Genomic DNA, 21,242 nt, shown 5'->3' on the forward strand with positions numbered 1-21,242 from the left:
GCTTTCCAACACCTCTAACATCATTTGATATTCTAAATAACAAGTCACTCAAGCCAGCAATCATATCAGAATTGTATTTCAATTGTTTCATAACATTTGCATTGAAGTGATCTTGTTTTCTAATGTAGTTTTCAATCTCATAATGGCATTCGCTAGGATGCATATTGTGAGGATTATCATTATCATTTAACTTCATTATAGAATTTACCTCTACCACCATAGGACTGGTGGTGTATTAAGCCCATGTATTTCTTCAATAGGAGGTAAATTTTTAACATCCTGAGCTTTAATATCTTTTTCCTTCATTGATTTATTTTCCTCTTGCATATCTTTAGAACTGAGATATAATATACCCCTCTTCTTCGGAGTGGGTTTAGGTAGTGGTCCAGGAAGAGTCCAATCATCATAATTTTTCAATATCTTATTCAACAATTCTTCGGCTTGACCAATAGTTTGTTCCCTGAAAACACAACCAGCACAGCTATCTAGGAAGTCTCTAGAAGCGTCGGTTAGTCCATTATAGAAGATATCAAGTATTTCATTTTTCTTAAGAGGATGATCAGGCAAAGCATTAAGTAATTGGCAAAGCCTCCCCCAAGCTTGTGGGAGACTCTCTTCTTTATTTTGCACAAAGTTAAATATTTCCTGTAAGGCAACTTGTTTCTTATGAGCAGGAAAATATTTTTCAGAGAAGTAATAAATCATATCCTGGGGACGACGGACACAACCAGGAGCAAGAGTATTGTACCAAGCTTTAGCATCACCCTTTAATGAGAAAGGAAATAATTTGAGAATAAAGTAATAGCGAGTTTTCTCATCATGAGTAAAAAGGGTAGCTATGTCATTCAACTTAGTAAGATCTGCCACAATAGTTTCAGTTTCATAACCATTTAAAGGATTAGGCTCAACCACAGTAATCAACTCTGGGTCGACAGAGAATTCATATTCCTTATCCTCAATAAAGATAGGTGAAGTAGCAAACTTAGTATCATATTTCATTCTAGCATTCAGAGATTTTTCTTTATACTTGCATAATAATTTCTCTAGATCATCTCTATCCTTACAAGCAAGAATATCTCTAGTTGTCTCCTCAATCATAACATAACCTTCCAGTACTTTAGGCAATTCATATCTAGGAAGGCTATTTCTAGCAGGTGTTTCAGGAGTTTCAGTTTCAAGTTCATCATCAGATTCAACAACATCATGTTGTATTACTCTAGCAATTTATTTATCAAGAAATTCACCAAGTGCCACATCATCATTATCAAGCAAGGTACTAGCATCATCATAAGAATTATCCATAGCAGAAGTAGCATCATCAATAACTTGCGACATATCAGAATTAATTGCATGTGGTGGTATTGCAAGTTTACTTATAATAGAAGGTGAATCTAAAGCAGAACTGGATGGAAGTTCCTTACCTCCCCTTGTCTTTTAGGGAAATATCTTAGTCTTAGCATACTTTAGATTCTTCATAGTGATAAATTGATAATAATCCCAAATGACTCAACAAATATAGCTATGCTCCCCGGCAACGATGCCAGAAAAAGGTGTTGATAACCCACAAGTATAGGGGATTGCAACAGTTTTCGAGGGTAGAGTATTCAACCCAAATTAATAAATTCACAAGGGGAGCCAAAGAATATTTGAAGGTATTAGCAGCTGAGTTGTCAATTCAACCACACCTGTAGATTAATTATCTGCATCAAGTAATCAGTAGCAAAGTAATATGATAGTTTTGATGGTAGTGAGCAGCAATAGCAATGGTAACAGTGATAGCAGTAATTTTGTAGCAAGTGTAACAGGAATGATAGCAGTAGTAACTTAGGAAGAACAATATAAGATAAATTCGTAGGCATTGGATCGGTGACTTGTCGGATGATATTCATGATGAGATAGTTATAACCTAGGGCGATACGACACTAGCTCTAGTTCGTCAATATAATGTAGGAATGTATTTCGTAAATAGTCATACGTGCTTATGGAAAGAACTTGGATGACATCTTTTGGGTTACCCTCCCGTGGCAGCGGGGTCCATATTTGAAACTAAGGGATATTAAGGCCCCCTTTTAATAGAGAACCGGAACTGTCGGCGTTCTGGGAACGGGGGTCCCCAGACTTGCCTGCTTGCGGCCTGCGGCGTGGCTCAAAAGGGGGCCAGCGCGGCCCATCTTCACCAACACAAACCCAAGACCCTCAGCCGAGGGGCCAAGCCTCGCGGGGCGAACGACGCGGAGCTTCCTCAGGCACGGCCTTGTTAGGCTGGCTCACGAGGAGGCGGAGAGATCAAGGCGGGGTACATCACAAGGTGCCCATGACGCAAGCCATGATGACCGAGGGCGCCAGGCGGGTGCCAGCCCGCGCAGTGTCCTCCTTTCCTCTTTGGTGCAAAGGGGGCAAGCGCAGCCGCGGAGTACCGAGGCATCAGTCAAAGGTTGCCATTTCAGTGCAACGAGACCAAGACCAGGAGGACTACGAGATGGAGGTCACCGTGGAGCCCAAGACGGCGTCATCACCAGAGCTTTGCGCAGGCGAAGACTACTTTTGTCAGGATAGCTAGTACTAGCTGTCCCCCTTCAAATTAGCCCGCCATTGTTGGCTCCCTTCCCGCTCGATATTTGGGAAGAGGACCAGGGCCCCTATAAATAGGACCGGCCGCCCGCTAGACAGGGGAGAGAGGATCGAGGGCTAAAAGAAAGAGAGAGAGAGAGAGACAGAGAGAGAGAGAGAGAGAAGGGCGACTGAGCTCCTCCCAGCAGTTCATCGCCCCAGCCAAGAACAGACCCTCGCGAGGCTGTTCTTCCTTGTATTGTTCATCATCATCAGCCCAAGAGGCAATCCACCAAACCACACACTGGAGTAGGGTATTACACCACAACGGTGGCCCGAACCAGTATAAACCCTATGTCTCTTGTGTTGTTCTTTCCTTAGTTTAGATCCTAGCAAGGCGGAGGGGCGCAGGTCGGTAGGAGACGAAAGCTCCGCGCGCACCCCAGTGTTCGAACCTTCTACCGCTTCGCTGTCCCGTCGCGTCGTCATCACCATGTCCGGCGACCAGGCAGGCAACCCAGATCCATGGGCGCGTGGCCCGCCTGCGCAGAGCCGCTTGCCTCGGGCGACCCCGTGCCCCAGGCAGCTCGCGGTCCGCAGGGCGCTGCGGGCCGCGGGCGACGGACAGGCTTCGACAGCTCTCACGCCGCGGCAGGCGCGGTCGGCAGCAAGGGCCTCCAATCACGCCGCGACCACGACACCGTACACCGCAGGGAGCAGGCGAACTCGAGGGCCGCGCTCAGGTGGCCCGAGAGCTGCTGCAGTGCAGGCTGCTGGAGGGCGGCCAGACGTGCTGCTGGAGCGAGTGGCAGAGCTCCTGGGCTTCGCCGCCTCGGGGGCTCACCCCTTCTCCACCCAGCTCCCATCTCAAGCCCAGGGCGCCCGCGCGGGGGCTCCGCGCGCCCGCGGGCTCCAAGGCTACTCCGACGCCAGCGAAGCTGTCAGCGCCGGACCGGCGGCGGCGCTGCCCCCGCCCCGGTCCACGAAGAAGAAGGACTCAACGCGACCCGCGGCCCAGTGGGCGGCCGCGCTGCCACCCCGCAGTGGGCGTGACAGGCAGGGCCGCATGGCATGCGGGGCATTACGGCGTGGCATTCGGGATGACGGCACCGGAGGAATACGTGCCCCCTCATGGATGGACAGAGGGCACCCACAACGAAGAGCGAACAAGGGCTCGCTCCTCAGCCCAGGGCTGGGGGGACGAGGCGCCAGAAGCTGAGGCCTTTCCGGGAGCCCCGGGATCGGTCCTACTGCCGCGCTGGGGGCAACGATTAGGGTACCGCTAATTCTTCAGGAGCAGGTATACGCTAAGCATGATCGCAGGAGGTGCAGGTCGCCACAGCGAAGCAGCTGCCCCGCTCCCACAGTCCCCTGCCCCTCGGGAGGAGGCGCAAGGGGGCTACAGGAGAGGGGTCGGGATCCGACATTCACCACCGACGGTGTTTCGGAGCAAGGTGTTCTCAGGAGGTAGGGCCTCCGCTGGGGAGGTGGCCTCAGAGCCTGCCCCCGGCGGAGGACCCGTGGTCGTCGGGGGAACCACTAGCCGAGCGCTGCTATACCCCATCGGCCGGCGTCCTGGTTTCCGGTCATCGTTGATGGCACTAGAGTGTGGCGCAAGGCGGGACCCTCATCTGGCGATTATGAAGCAAGACCAGTAACCTGTGAAGAAAGGCACCAGTGCCTGTGAAAGCTCCGCCGCCCCATGACACTCCACGTAATAATGAGTGGGGCTGTACACGCCCCGGAGTCTCAGGGGTGTCGGTCTCAGGCCTTGGTGCTCCCTCCCACGCCAGTGGCAGCACTTTAGCTCGCGCTGGTGAGAAGGACGTCCAAGAACTAGACCTGGGTGCCGGACGCGGCCCTTTGTTTGCTTTCGTTGCTCTTCCCTTTGTTGTCCTTCCCCCGCGGGATCAGGTTGGACTCGAATTTGAAGATTTGCATGTGTTCGGGAAGGGGTGCTTAAGTCTCGTTCGAGCAATTTCTCGCGTTTTGGTTACCAGCTCGCCTTCAGCTGCCTCCCTCGCGAGCCTGTGAGGGGACGGGCCTAGCTTGCGGCAGCCCAGACTGCCGGCAGACGTGACCTCTTAGGAGGGTGTTTACTGCAGATCCTAACGAACCCAGTCAGGGAAACACTCAAGACACCAACCTCCCATCAGGCTGCCTCAGGGCCAGCACGGATGAGGTAAACTAGCCGACCAACGTGTCGCTTGGCCAACCACTTGGCGCGGGCGCATGGGCAATGTCGCGTCTTACTAATACGATGCACACAAGTTTTACATAAGGGCTCCCCCTTCAAATGCTCTCACTGCAATCAGGCCAAACCTGAGTTCTATCATGCAGGGTAAGGAAGTAGGAAGCGATGCACAATCAGGATGAATCCCCCAATGCGTTCTCAGGAGCTCCACCCGAGCCGTTGCTGGCGTAGCTGAACCCGACATCACTGTCCGCGCGTCACCGTCACGGCCGTCAGGGCCGTTCACCACCGCCCTCGCGACGGCCGCCACGATCGCGTCATCGTTGTCGAAAGCGAGAAGGCCCTGATAAGAGCCTCACATGTCTTCCACCCAGTGCACCAGGTCGCCTCGGACGGTCTGGGGGACTGGGGCGATGGCGGCGTCAAAATCAATGGGGGATCCAGTGTTCCGGAGGTGGCGGAAGACGCGAGAAAAGGCGCGCCCAAGCAGGCCGCGGCTCCTCTCCTCCACCAACCTGTCAGCCCTGACCGACCGCGCCTCCAGCTGTGTCACCACGTCAGTGAAGAACTGAAGATTGCCAGCATAGTTGACTGCGTGCGGCTCGCCAACAGCCGCTTCGCAGATGTTGCCCAAGGCTGCATTGGCTCTCTCCCGGAGCGTGGCAAGCATGGGGCCGTCCTCATGCTCCAGGATCCGCCGCTGACGGATCTCGTCCTCATTTTGGCCAGTGACACTGCCGAGTCTCTTCCTCATTTGTGCCCGTAACACCCTCAGCCTCCTCCACCCGCTGGCGGAGAAGGAGCACCTCGGCCTGGGAGGCAGTTAACTCACTTGCGCACCTCAAGAGCGGCCCGGAAAGCGTCGGCCCGCCGCGTCGCCTCCTCCAGCTTGGCCCTCAAGGCAGCAGTCCTGCCTTCAGCTTCGGCCCGGATCAACCCCAGCTTCTCTTCGAACTCGTGCTCGAGGTTCAAATGCGCCATCGCCACTCGACGTCCGACCTCCTCCAGGACGCGGGCTTCCTGTGCAGCAACATCATCCTCCGCCTGCGTCACCAAGCGCTCCCTCGTCTCCAGACGCTCGTACTCACGGGTACGTTCGGCGGCTTCCAGCGTCAGCGCCTCCTCACGCTTCTGGAGCTCTGCTGAGTCGCCGAGGCCACCTTCATCGACACGAGGGCTGCCTCGCGCAGCTCCACCTGCTCCTCCAGCGAGTGGCACCAGGCCAGAGCTCCCGAGCCCGCTCCTCCGCCACCGTTCTCCGCCGGTCAGCCTCCCGAGCCTCCTCAGCGGCCCAAGATCGGGCCTCCCGAGAGGCCACCAGCGACGCCTTGGCCTCTGCATCGTCAAGATCGCGCTGACGGCGCGCAGGGCGATGGCGCCCTCCAGCTCGCCTCTCTGCAGCCAGGCGCAGGCCCTCGGCCTCAAGGCGCGCGTCTTCATCGGCAAGCTCCTCTCCAAGCAGGCTTACCGCGTCAGCCGCCCTCCGAAGGAATCCTTGGCGAAGGCGCGACGCTCCCGAGCGCGCTCAAGCACGTCTTCCACACCACCATCTGCCCCAAGCAAGCGCCGGGGGCCGCGAGTCAGCACTCCCCCTCCGGGCTGGGGGCTGGGGTTGGCACCCTCGCGATGGCCGGAGCACGCCGCCGGCCCGACCAGGCCGGGCACGTCCGCGTCAGAAGCCCGGCCTGGGGCCAGCCCGTCCCCAGGTGAAGAGCGCAGGAAGCGCCTCAGCCAATCGCAGTCCACGACCAGGCGAGAAGCCCACGACAGGCTGGCTATGCCACGAGAAGGCCGGAGAAGGATCGTGAGGTGCGCGGGGCCACAATACCCCTCGGGACGGCTCGCCTCGTCGATCGCCCTCACCACAAGGGCTCCACTGTTTGGAGCTCTTGAGGACGATGGAGGGGGCGAGGCCAAGGGGGACGGCTCCTCAGCCGTCTTCGCAAGCTCGGCTGGAAGGGGCCTGCGGAGCAATGGTCAGTAAGAGCAACAGAAGGATCGGGAGCTAGGGAAAGGAGAAGGCTTACTCATCAGTGGCGAAGTACTTCCTACGCTTCAGCAGGCGACAAGGGTAATCGTCGCCCAGGGCCCCTTCTCTTCCGGAGGGCCTCAAAGTCCACGCGGAAGCGGCCTAAGAGTCGGGTGCAGGGATCAACCAGCGACGAAGATGGAGCGTCAAGGCAATCTGCGTCAGGGGCGCCTGCCTGACGTGCGCCGCCAATCTGCCTCGCCAAGAGAGGTCCACCGGAGCCTCAGTGGCCTCGATCGTAGGCGCGGAGGGCAGCTGCTTGTCACCCTCAGCCTCGGCGGCACGGGCCCCGATAACTGCTTCCTCATGAGCCTCGCCCAGCGCTGTCACCCCGCCGGGAGCCCCCTCGGCCTCTGGCGCCTCGTGCCTCCCTGCTCTGCCACTTGAGGAAGAGTCGCCTTGGCCGACTGGAAGGGCAGTCACCACCACTGGGTTCTCGCGAGGCCCCTGAAGGCCGGCGGGGCACGGCCCCCACTCATTGAAGATAGGCATCTGCCTCACAAAATCGCCCCCGCTCTGGCAGAGGTACAGCAAGGCCCCTCCCTGCTGGATACTGCCAGGGTTGGGGTCCCCCGTCAGGGTCAAGAGCGCCGTCCTCAGCACTTCAGGCGTCAGGTCCTCTTCCTGGAGCCTCATACGATCATCGCGCCCGCTGAAGGCCCACATCCGGCGGGAGTGGCGTTGGAGAGGAGCAACACGGCGTAGCAGGAACTCCTTCACCACCTTGGGCGCTGTCACGCCAAGCGACCTCAAGAACGCGAAGCGGTGCCAGACGAAGACGAGCCGGGGGCTCTCAAGCGTCTCCTGGCCCCAGCCCGAATTGGGGACAGCAGGCGAAGTTGGCTCCGACAGCAGGGGGCTGGGCACCCCAGCATCCACATACAGCCACCGCTCGCGGAACCCAGCCGCGGGCGGAGGGAGCTTGAAGTCAATCCCAGAGGCCGCCGTCTCAGGCGCGGCAACGAAGCTCACACACGCCCAGCATTGGGTAGGGTCAACAAGGCGCAGCGAGAAGAAGTGGCGCAGCAAGGCAACCGAAGGAAGGATGCCCATCATAGCCTCGCAAACAAAGGCGAAGACCGAAAGGAGAGTGATGGATTCAGGACCCAGATGCATCATGTGGATCTGATAATGGGAAAGCACGGCATTGAAGAAATCAGAAAAGGAGGAACCAGACCCGCCCACAGGGCGTCGGCAAAATACGGGACCTCGGTGGCTATCCTATCGATGGAGAAGTGGGACGCGGGCCAGCGTCGTCCTCCCGCATTCATTGAAGATGGTGGCCAGGGCCAAGCTGACCTTGCCCAAGCCCTCGGCGGGGGCCGCCAACGGCGGCGGGCAAGGCGGAGACACGGATTTCTTCCCTCTTCCCTTCTTCGTCAGAGCCATGGCGAGGGGAAGGGGGGAGGAAGGTTCAAGATTGAGTTGATAACAGAAACAGCAGTTCGAGCGGAGGAAGGACAGAGGGCGCACGAGCAACCAAGAAGGGGAACGGCTGTGAACAACTACGGGTCCGCCTAGCATGGCGCAAAATAAGGAGGGCGTGGGGGAACAGTGCCGCCCACGTCCAATCAGCCGCCACGCGGCACCCAAGGCCGCACGCTGTTAGGGCCCGTGGCGCTTCGCCCTTGCCCTTCCGCCTCCTCGCACGGCCAAGTCCGGGCGCGCCTTAGGCCCGGGGGCTACTGTCCGTTCTGGGAACGGGGGTCCCCAGACTTGCCTGCCTGCGGCCTGCGGCGTGGCTCAAAAGGGGGCCCAGCGCGGCCCATCTTCACCAACACAAACCCAAGACCCTCGCGAGGGGCCAAGCCTCGCGGGGCGGACGATGCGGAGCTTCCTCAGGCACGGCCTCGTCAGGCTGGCTCACGAGGAGGCGGAGAGATCAAGGCGGGGTACCTCACGAGGTGCCCGTGACGCAAGCCATGACGACCGAGGGCGCCAGGCGGGTGCCAGCCCGCGCAGTGTCCTCCTTCCTCTTTGGTGCAAAGGGGGCAAGCGCAGCCGCGGAGTACCGAGGCATCAGGCAAAGGTTGCCATTTCGGTGCAACGAGACCAAGACCAGGAGGACTACGAGACGGAGGTCACCGTGGAGCCCAAGACGGCGTCATCACCAGAGCTTTGCGCAGGCGAAGACTACTTTTGTCAGGATAGCTAGTACTAGCTGTCCCCCTTCAAATTAGCCCGCCATTGTTGGCTCCCTTCCCGCTCGAATATTTGGGAAGAGGACCAGGGCCCCTATAAATAGGACCGGCCACCCGCTAGACAGGAGATAGAGGACCGAGGGAAAAAAGAAAGAGAGAGAGAGAGAGAAGGGCGACTGAGCTCCTCCCAGCAGTTCATCGCCCCAGCCAAGAACAGACCCTCGCGAGGCTATTCTTCCGTGTATTGTTCATCATCATTAGCCCAAGAGGCAATCCACCACACCACACACTGGAGTAGGGTATTACACCACAACGGTGGCCCGAACCAGTATAAACCCTATGTCTCTTGTGTTGTTCTTTTCTTAGTTTAGATCCTAGCAAGGCGTAGGGGTGCGGGTAGGTAGGAGACGAAACTCCGTGCGCACCCCAGTGTTCGAACCTCAAGGGTCTGCCAGAACCCGAAATCCAACAGGAACAAAGCATTAACACATAGTGAATATATGAACTCCTCAAAATACAGTCATCACCGGGAGTGGTCCCGACTATTATCACTCCAGGGTTGCCGGATCATGACACGTAGTATGTGACTATAACTTGCAAGATCGGATCTAGAACATGGATATAATGGTGATAACATAAACGGTTCAGATATGAAATCATGGCACCCGGGCCCAAAGTGACAAGCATTAAGCATGGCAAAGTCGTAGCAACATCAGTCTTAGAACATAGTGGATACTGGGGATGAAGCCCTAACAAAACTAACTCGATTACATGATGAATCTCATCCAACTCCTCACTGACCAGCGAGCCTACGAAGGAATTACTCACTCCCGGTTGGGAGCACCATGGAATTGGCGATGGAGAACGGTTGGTGATGATGAAGAATGAAGATCCCCCTCTTCGGAGCCCCAAACGGACTCTATATCTAGCCTCCCGATGAAGAACATGAGGTGACGGCGGCTCCGTTTCATGGATCGTGATAATTCTTTCTCCTTGATTTTTTTTCTGGAAAAATGGATTTTATAGCGTCGGTTTCGGGGTCTGCGGGGCCACCAGGTGGGGACAACCCACCTGGGCGCGCCAGGAGAGGGGAGCGCGCCCTGGTAGTTCTGCTGAAAATAGCGTCAGTCCGGGGTTAGTTTCATTCACATCATACAAATTAGAGTCCAAAACAAGAGGAAAAGCGTTCGGAAAAGTAGATACGTTGGAGACGTATCAAATGGCACGAGGAAGAAGCAAAAGTTTTAAACTACTCCGATTGAATCGAGATGTGGAAGGAAGAATTCGGGCAGCACTCAGGTTGAAAAGAGAGTCAAGAAATAGAGCATGAACTTGAAAAGATGGGATGATACTTGATGAGAGAAATAACACAATGCCTCCGTAAAATTGAAAGAATGGAATGAAAAGAATGGAGAAGAGAACGACCTCTTCTACCACCAAGAACTTGAGAGATCAAGCTTACATGGAAAATTTGAAGTGAATTGTTGAAATAATCAACAACAAAAGATATGCTTCCAATGGCCTTATGGAAAACATCAAAATTTTGAGGTTGAACCTGCCACTAATGGAAACAATTGATTGCCTGAGATCAACGACAAGATGAAAAAATGCTTCACCAAGAGGATAATGGAGTACTTGGATCATTGATAAGCACCAAACTAGCAACAATCCTTTGGAAAAGCTTTAGGTGAAATCTGTACCAAGATAACTCCAACGAATAGATCGATTGGTTGAAGGATCTCCTAAACAACGAGAAAACGACGGTCTTAAAATATCTCATTCCTGACAACTTTTGAATCACTAAGGGAAATTGTCAAGAATGGCATAAGGCCACCTCAAAATATAGAAGTAGAAAGAAATTCACTTCAAAATGCAAGAATAAGAATACTTGAGCTCCTTCAACTAGCATGTTTATGAACACTTTAAGAATGAATTAAATCCACAACGAACCACCATGTTGAGCTTTCATGAGAACTCCGGTAACAAAAGAATGATCAAACGAAAGGAAAGTTGAGCAGAACAACATGAAGCCTGGCAATGATTTAAATGGAGCTTCATGATGATATAATGAGAAAACTTTGAACTTTGGAAAAGAAAGATGAACAGCTTGGAACCGAGAAATTGATATCATGAACGAACTCTGGAAGAAAATAATGGAACCGCCTCGAGGAAACAAGAATAAGACTTACTGTATGTTTATCCTTCATCAACTTAAATTGATGACAAGCAAGGGATTTGGCATACTACTTATTCTTCTTGAAAGGATTGAAGAGAGATATAGCGCAAACTTGGGAAAGTCTTCAATGAACCATGGGTAGGATTTCGAAAAGAATGAATAAATTGATATGGTAACAAAGGAAAAAGAATCTTGAACAAACCATCATATGAATTTGAAAATGAATGAAGCAAGGGAATGAAACGCTGGAAGAATTGGAAACAAACAAAGATACTTGAAGGAATCGGATACAAGAGAACGAAGAGATCACAAACTGACCAAAGAATACTTGAACGATGCACCAGAAGAAATGGGGAATGAGGGATGTACGTTCTGAATGAAGAATTACTCTAATATGATGGCTGAAAGATCGTGGATGTCGCCTAGAGGGGGGTGAATAGGCGTTTTAAAATAATTACGGTTTAGGCTTGAACAAATGCGGAATAAAGCTAGCGGTTAATTTGTCAAGCTCAAAATCTAAAACGACTAGGCTCACCTATGTGCACCAACAACTTATGCTAAGCAAGATAAGCAACTATGTGATAGCAAGATATATGACAAAGAACAATATGGCTATCACAAAGTAAAGTGCATAAGTAAAGGGCTCGGGTAAGAGATAATCGAGGCACACGGAGACGATGATGTATCCCGAAGTTCACACCCTTGCGGATGCTAATCTTCATTTGGAGCGGTGTGGAGGCACAATGCTCCCCAAGAAGCCACTAGGGCCACCGTAATCTCCTCACGCCCTCACACAATGCAAGATGCCGTGATTCCACTAAGGGACCCTTGAGGGCGGTCACCGAACCCGTACAAATGGCAACCCGTGGGGGCGGTCACCGAACCCGTACACTTTGGCAACCCTTGGGGGCGGTCACCGGTACCCGTCAAATTGCTCGGGGCGATCTCCACAACCTAATTGGAGACCCCGACGCTTGCTCGGAGCTTTACACCACAATGATTGAGCTCCGAACACCACCAACCGTCTAGGGCGCCCAAGCACCCAAGAGGAACAAGCTCAAGGGTACCAAGCACCCAAGAGTAATAAGCTTCTCAACTTATAACTTCCACGTATCACCGTAGAGAACTCAAATCGATGCACCAAATGCAATGGCAAGGGCACACGGAGTGCCCAAGTCCTTCTCTCTCAAATCCCACCGAAGCAACTAATGCTAGGGAGGAAATTTAGAGGAAGAACAAGAAAGAGAACACAAAGAACTCCAAGATCTAGATCCAAGGGGTTCCCCTCACATAGAGGAGAAAGTGATTGGTGGAAATGTGGATCTAGATTTCCTCTCTCTTTTCCCTCAAAAACTAGCAAGAAACCATGGAGGGATTGAGAGTTAGCAAGCTCGAAGAAGGTCAACAATGGGGGAAGAACACGAGCTTAAGAGATGATGTTGAATGGGGAAGAAGACCCCCTTTTATAGGAGCTCCCGAATCCAACCGTTATGTGCTCAGTCCATGCACGAGCGGTACTACCGCTCATGGGAGCGGTACTACCGCTCGGGTGGTAGAACACGGAGAGCGGCACTACAGCTAGAGCCAGCGGTACTACCGTTGGCCGCAACGGTACTGCCGCTTGGGACAACGGTACTACTGCATGTGGCGATAAGCGGTACTGCCGCTCCGGCCCGGCGGTACTACCACTGGGACCACACATAGTGCCTACCACGAGCACAGGGAGAAGGAACAGACAGGAGGGAAATTGAACAGCACTAGGGGTGGTGGTACCGCGGTACTACCGCACATGAGAGGTACTACCGCTCCTACTGCAGCTGAACCCGACACGAGAAAACCACGTCTCGAGTCGAGGCGGTACCAGTGCGGAACCGGAGCCGTACTACCGCTTATGGACATGGGCGGTACTACCGCTGTGGGACAGCGGTACTACCGCTTGTGGCGATGAGCGGTACTGCCGCTCCAGCCCAACGGTACTACCGCTGGCGCCATCATTATGCCACTTCCACGAAAGCAAGTAAACTCCACGGAAAACCAGAACTACCATAACTTCTGCATATGAGCTCCGAATTGAGCAAACTCAAGCTTTGTGGTTATAGTAAGAAGAGGCAGGGGAGGTATGCCAACAAAAAGAGGAGAGAAATCTCCAACCGAGAAGAACCGGCAAAAACCTCCAACATCGAAAACATCATAGAAGATGCGAGTGAACTCCATTTTCGATGAAGTCGAGCTTGTCATCAAGATGACCATAAGCTCTAAGACTCACAAAGAGAACCAAACAAGAACCAAGAAAGATGATGCAGGGATGCAATGGTTTGAGCTCTCAATGAACGATACGATCAAGCTACTCATCGAGAGCCCCCCTTGATAGTATGGCAATCGATCCTATAACCCGGTCTCCCAACTACCATCATGAGACCGGAAAAATAGAAAACCTATCAAGGGAAAACCTTTGCCTTGCACATGGTCGACTTGAGCTAGATGATGACGATCTTGACTCCCTCAAGTTGGACCACCTTTCTTGATTGTGTTGACTCGATGAAGACTAGTGGATTGCTCCCCCATACTCCACTATGGGTGAGCCACTCTTCCGCACATCTTCACAAGTCCATTGTCACCACAAAGGACGGCAAGCTTCAAGCATTTGATCTCTTTGTGATGCTCCACTTGAACTTGCACACCGCAACCTTTCTTGATTGGGTTGACTCGATGAAGACTAGTTGATTGCTCCCCCATACTCCACTATGGGTGAGCCACTCTTTCGCACATCTTCACAAGTCCATTGTCAGCACAAAGGACGGCAAGCTTCAAGCATTTGATATCTTCGTGATGCTCCACTTGAACTTGCACACCGCAACCTAACCCCACAAAGAACCCTCACGAAGACCATGGGTTAGTACACAAAGCGTAATTGACAATGCTTACCATACCATGGGATCACTTGATCCCTCTCGGTACATCTTCTACGCTTTGTGGGTTGATCAACTTGATTCACTCTTTGACTTAGTCTTGATCAACCTCTCACAAGACCAATATTTAGGTAATTCCTTGAATAGCACCTTGGTCAACACAAACTCTCCTTGAAACCAACACATGTACTCCAAGAAAAGCCTATGGACAAAACCTTAAAATATAACTCAAGGCAACCATTAGTCCATAGAGATTGTCATCAATTACCAAAATCAAACATGGGGGCACCGCATGTTCTTTCAATGGCCTCCGGAATCAAAAGGAAGCCACTACTGAAATGCTTCAGATGGATATGAAAAGAATTCTCACAATCAAAAACAATTATGAGGATGACATGAAGTTAGAACCATGATACTTCTAGAGGGCGGACAAGATTTGGAGGAAAACTCTTCTTCGGTCTTCAACACTAAAAGTGCCGACGATAAACACCATCAAATTCTTGAGACACTCCGGAAGAATGAAAAGAGGAAAGGTTGAGCCAAACATGAAAAAATTTCAAAGTGATCTTGGCGAAGGCATCTAACTGATGAAAATTCATTCTTACGTCAATCTTTGAAAGAATTTGAGAATAACTCCAGAAAATTAGAAGAGTCGGGTAAGACCCTAGGAAATGACCTATGGGTTAGGGCCCACTCAAAAGAAAACACCGTTGAAGTGATTTTTTAAAAAGAGATTGCACCAGTTAAATTAGATGGCTTGAATGAGAAAAGAAACTCGAAATGACTTCAACAGATTAGGAATGGAAACGTGAATCTTCTGAGATATCTTTTACACTTCGGAGAAGAATAGAGAGGTGCATAAATAAGAGAGACTCGGATAAGAAATTCCAACATGGATATCATGTGAATTGAAGAAGGTGAAATAATGAATACCGAAAACTTGAATTTAGTCCACCAGAGAAGAAAAAAGAACGAAGAATGATAAACTTGTAGCTCCTGAGCATCTTCAAGAGAATCACCGGGTAAGAACATTGATTGAAAAGAATGCAGAGACCCCACATGAGTAAAATGGATACTTGATTAAGGAATCTGAATCCTTGAAGAAAAATGGTGGGATGGTGGGAAAACAAATGCAACTTGGGATGGATGGAGCTGGCAAATCCTCAGGCTTCTCAATGGCGCCCATATGGAATAACTGGAAAATAAGTGCACAGGTTGAAAAGGATTGACATGACAGTCTTGATGATTAAGAAGGATTAGCACTCCCATAGAAATATGAGAACACTTCTTAGAAAATGTATGGAATCAACACTTGACATCGAAGCAATTCGAATACCACAAACAAAACAAAACAAAGGATTTGGCTTTGGAAATAAGCCGGAACAAATACATAACCCTTCATGCATTTTTTGGAAGGATAAACCTAGGTAACTACTTGAATTCCCACCTAAGAACTCCCGAAACTTTCTGTTTATGCAATCTGGTGTTGGGGATACAGGGAGGCACAAATATCTCACACAACTAACAAATCCTACACTCCAACTATATCCATCCGTCAACACATAACCAAGTAAACCTCGGAAATCGTGTACCTCAGACCTTCGAAAACATCTGACACACTAGTTGTGGCAATACATCTGATCGCTCTCCCCAGTACTAGGTGGCGCCAAACTACTCTCACCACAAAGAGTATAGAAGTGTGGCGGCTTCAGGTAAGGCAGGGGATCGATGGCTACGCGGGGAACGAGGGGAGGAGGCCAAGATGAGCAGATCCAGGCGCATGACCACGTTCTCCAACAACGTCGAGGTCATCGGATCTGGGGGCACCGACGTGGACCCGGGCACGGGACGATGGGAATGGACGGATCTGGCGAGCCAGGGCATCCATAGCGCGGATGGGGCTCCTCCTGTGAAAACGACGAGAGAGGGAGGATACACAGAGAGGCAGGGGTCAATGAGAAGAACCAGGGGAAGAAGGGAAGAGGAGCGACGGGACCTAGGCTTCGGTCGTCGATGGTGGCAAGGCTCACCGGAGTAGATGAGAGTGGCAAGGTCGAGCGACTGCTGCGGGGATAATGAAGAGAATCTCCTCTTCTCATGGAGCTCCTGGGCGAGGGGGCTGGGGGACGAGGCTTGGTGCAGGTGATGCTGTCGGCAGCGGAGCTGACGAGGCAGTGATGGGAGGTGGTTGAGCCCGTGGTCGCCGGCGTTACACGAAGATGGAGGAGCTCCAAATCGAGAGGAAGACAGGGCATAGAGGACCTCGGGCGTGAGCGTTGCAGCTGCTATCTTCTCGGGTTCGAGAGGAATGAGGAGAGCCTCGGGTGAGGTGGAGTTGGATCGAGGGAGGAGCTTTCTGGTTGGGTGAGAAGGGGACCTGGGAGGATCCTGAGGTGGATGGAGGCCGGGTGGTGCCGTTGCTGATGGAATGGATGGGACATGAGGCCTAAAATCTAGGGTTATCTGCTATATGTAGCTAGTTGATTTGGGTAGGGCTATTCGGTCCCTCCGATCGTTAATCGGACGGTCCGAGATAAATAGGTTAGAAGAGTCCAACAAGGAACCACAGATGTTTTAGGGATGTTTAAGGTTGATTCGGACCCAACAGTGACGACTGCCCGGGTCGGGTTCGGGACAACTTTCGGACGCATGCGAGGGGTCTAAGTTTGCTTGCAGAGAGGGTCAAAGAGTCTGACAACAAAAGAATAGTTGGTCTGAGAAATGTCAACAGAGGTGAGGAAGAAGCGGCAACTACAAACGACTACAAGTTTTATGAAAACATGCAGATGTAATGCACATGATGCCATGATGACATGCAACAAGCAAAATATTTAAGGGTTTTAAACATATGTGCTCCTGGTTCCTTAGCTCTACTCATTCATCCCCGCGCTCTTAACTTCTGCTTAGTTTTCCCCACTCCCTTGCCTGAAACCCTCAGAACTAGTCACAATAGACGTTACCATCGGGTCAATGGCTTGACCGTTAACTCTAGCGAGCGGGGCCGTGCTGGACTGTGTCGTCGCTTGGACCTGACATGTGGAGACACATTGGGCGGTGTCGCTATTTGACCGTTGGGCCATGGTTTCGTTGGGCCGTCCCTTGCATTAAACGTCTGCATGTGCCACCACGACAGAAGCCTGCTATGCATGCACCCAGCAAAGCCTGCTTGCATGCATCGAAGCGCACCACCACGATGCGCCGACCAAGCCTGCATGCACCGACCGAGCCTTCATGCGTCGATGCATCCGCCACGATGCATTGACCAAGCAGCTTTCTTGCACGCCAGCCACCACGGATGGAGCGACGGTCACTGTCGCTGGTTCCTCTCTTCTAGCTAGGTGGCTACATATTTGTGGCTTGTGTAAAAAAAGATAAGGATTCGTTGTGGCTGCATGCACTAGGTGGTTACTAACAAAGCGAGCTCTCTAAGAAAACAATCCACAAATATGCAATCCCAATATGTAGATAGGGCCAACAAGCCCATAGCACGATCACATAGTTCAAACGAGGAAGAATAGAAAACTTAATAATAGAAGTTCATAAAAGGGCCAACAAGCCCATAGCAAATCCAACATAGTTCAATTACAACTTAACATAACATAGAATAAAAAATAGAGGGTTTAGAACCCTAGCCGTCGCCTTCTCCACCTCACTCCTCCTCCGGGCGCCCTTCACTGCTCCTCTGGGGCATTGTCGATGGGGTACGGAAGAGTGTGCATGCGCGGCGCGGTGGGGAAGATGTTGGTGTACTCCGTGAACCTGTTGTGGGTGGTGAAAGCAATAAACTCGCAGCCACACCAAAACACCCGGCCAAGGAGGTAGAAGGCATCGAATTTGTTGGTGAACTTGGCAAGGAGAGCAACCACCACCCCGTTTTGGATGACAATCTTGACGCGAAACATCGTTGGAGATCCCCACAGGAGGTGGTGGTAGTTGTTCACGAGGAAGAACTTGGTGAAGTTCCTTGCGGTCATCCACCTTGATATCACCCACACACGTAGTGTGCGCTCAATGTACACGCCGGTAGGGTAGAGCCTCTCCGGCAAGGTGAGTGGGAAGTGGTAGGTTGGTCTGGTGTACTGCATGGCTGAGGGATGTGCAGAAGAAGGGGAAGGGGTCGAAGAGCAAGAAGGGCATATGGCAGAGGATGGGAGATGGATGAGGGATGGCAGAGGCAGAGGGTGGCTTGAATAGCCATAGTGCTACGAGTTATTTGGTGATGGCAATAACGGGGTCAAATGTTAAGTCGCTCGTTTTCACACCCACCATGACATCGGGAGTGTACACGCATGGGAAACCGTGGTTTAAAAAGAAGAAGAAAAAGAAGCTAATTGCTCGCATGGGAATCCATGGTCATATATATTATATGAACAAAAAGAGACAATTTTTAAATAGTTTGTTGCCATTTTGCATGATAAAAATAAATCTGGCCCTTATAAATTTGGTCATTTTGCATTAGTATTGAACAAAAAGAACTAAATTTTCTACGCAATGTCAATTTTTGTGTAATTTCAAACGATGCAAAAAACCAGAGCCAACAGGTTCACAAAAAATAGAGCAAACGATGCAAAAAAAAAAACAGAGCCAGCCGACGGCCCAACCAGAACTTGGTTTCCTTTTGGGCCCAATAACAAAGTTTCTTTTCGCGGAGTCAGTGGTGGGCGAGCAGCCAAGCACAACCAACAGGATCGCCTCTCGCGGATCGCCCCACGATCCAACGATGCGGAGCCGTCCATGTGATCCAACGGCACGGAGCCTGCACGTAGCCTGCCCACCGAATTCCTTCTAGAAGACCACATCCGAGGGTTGTTGCTTGGCGCCAGGGTATGATCGTACGGCTGGCGTTTGGAGATAGGTTTAGGCGAAACCCCGCGGGGTTCTGAGGGGTTTTGAGCTGGTCAACGGGGTTTCCAAGTCTTTGACTGAGCATAACAAATTTTTAAAAATCGAAACAATATGAAACATTTGTCGTTTGTCGTTTTATAAGACACACTAACGAGGAAAAATACTAAACTTAGTATATGGCCATTTTCATGAAAAAACCCTAGCTGGCACGATCGAGGTCAAATGAGCACCATTAATTTAAAAAAATCAAAAAAAATATAAAACATGCGCACACGGTTGTCTTATGTGACATGTCACCAACCAAAAATGATAAACTTGGTCTATGGTAATTTTCATGAAAAAACCTTCACACATAAGAGCTATCACGTACAAGATTTCATAGAGTTCAAGGAGAGGAGGTAGGGTAACCTTCTGTTTTTGAAAAATTGAAAAAGAATCAAAAAAATCACCGAAGCTTTATTGCAAAGTGAATAAGAAGGATCTGAACTTAGTTTTCCATTTTCATATTTTAAACACATTTTTAATAGTTTTTATATTAAAGCATATTTTTTCAAAAGAAAATGTAAAAATATGAAGATTAATTCAAGAAAGTGAGATTTCGAATCTACACTATATAGGTTGAATAGGTGTTAATAAAAAACATTAGGCTCATTTAGAGTAGGTCCAAAAAAATTGATTGCAAATGGGTTGTTTACCCTAGCCTGGGAGCTTATTTTGGAGCACATTTCTCGAATTCAAATTTCTTTAACCTCCTCTAAATAACCTCAAATTTTGCACACATGATATCCTACACAAACATAGATAGTTTGCCAAGGTTTTATTTCTTTTTGCATTTTTTTGAATTTATACTGTCCTGCCGAATGTTAGTTCAGAACGTTGGATAGTGAAACATGCTGGCGGGAAAAAGTATGCATTTGATTTGATTAATAAACAAGAGACACATGATTAGGATAATACTCCTTTATGATCTATGCAAAAGCAACATGTCTGATTAGTGAAGCAACACGGAAACAACATGTGTGATCATTGCAGCACCTATACTGGTGAGAAAAGGTTGCATGTCTGATCAGTGAAGCAACACTAAAACTACATGCATGATCATTGCTGTCACAACCCTAGTTAGTGCTTGCATTAGAGTGATGCATCATGTTTATTTTTTTCCTGAAACTTGAAATGGGGATGGCATAAACCCCTTGTACCACTTAACTCAACTAGGGTTTACTAAAATAATTTTCAATGAACCTGAAATGCCCTTCATAAATGTTCATCATTTTTGAATTGGTCCAGAACCTCTGACAAAAATGGTTCACACTTTTCTAGGACACTCTTGATTCTTGATTTAATTCATAAGTATTTGAATTTGGACATTTAAAAACCAATAAATATTTTTACATGTCCAAATAATCTTGAAAGTATTTTTGGGCTGTTGGAATTAATTTCAGAAGTGCCCATGAATATTTTAAGAATTTAATAAACTGGTTTAGTATTTCTACTAAATCAAAACAAACAGTAGAAAAATAGAAAGACAGAAACAGAGAGAGAGAGAGAGAAAGGCCAGAGGCCACTTATCTACACTGGGCCGGCCCACCTGGCCTAGTGCTAGTCACCCCTACCTCTACCACCAGGCAGAGAGGGACAGCGCACGCGCGCCCGAGCTCTCCACGCAGCTCTCTGCTCGCCTGCGTCGCCTGGACAGCGCGTAGAGTACGTAGGAGCTAACCCCGCGCCGCCATGCCCGTCATAGCAATGACCCCGAGCTCACCCGAGGTCCGGCAGCTGCCAAAGTCATCGCCGGCGACGTTTCCGGCCACCCCGAGCCCAACCACCACCACCACTAGATGAGGCTTGTTCCCATCTTCACGTAGATGGCCTCCGTCGTCCATTTGTTCGCCGGAGCACGAAACCCGCGCCCCTCCGCCGCGTCTGCTGCCACCGGCGGCTAAACGCCAGTGGTTAGCCCCGATTTACCAGGGGTTTGACCTCCCCTAGGTCAATGACAGGTGGGGCCCCGCCCTGCTAATTAACCTAGGTTAGTGCTAACTAAATTTCGTTAGTTTAGTTAACCACTAGCACGCGGGACCCACCGGTCAGTTTGACCTGGACCGGCCCCGTTGACCTGCTGACGTCACAGTGACGCAGCGCTGACGCAGTAAAGAATTTTGTGGATTTAAACTTATTCAGAAAATTCCAGAATTTGTTGCAAACTTCAAAAAATCATAGAAATTAATCTATAACTAAGAATGAAAAGATTTATATATGAAAAATGATCAAAAAAATCCAATCTATCCATCTGTACCGGTTTCATGCATGATTAAACCACTTAACCTTGCTGTTTAGATCAAAACATGATAATGCACTATTTGAATCCATAACTTGAGTTTGAATTTGAACCCTTGGT

The sequence above is a fragment of the Triticum urartu genome, chromosome 2, assembly GCF_003073215.2.
Source record: "Triticum urartu cultivar G1812 chromosome 2, Tu2.1, whole genome shotgun sequence".
Classification (NCBI taxonomy): Eukaryota; Viridiplantae; Streptophyta; class Magnoliopsida; order Poales; family Poaceae; genus Triticum; species Triticum urartu.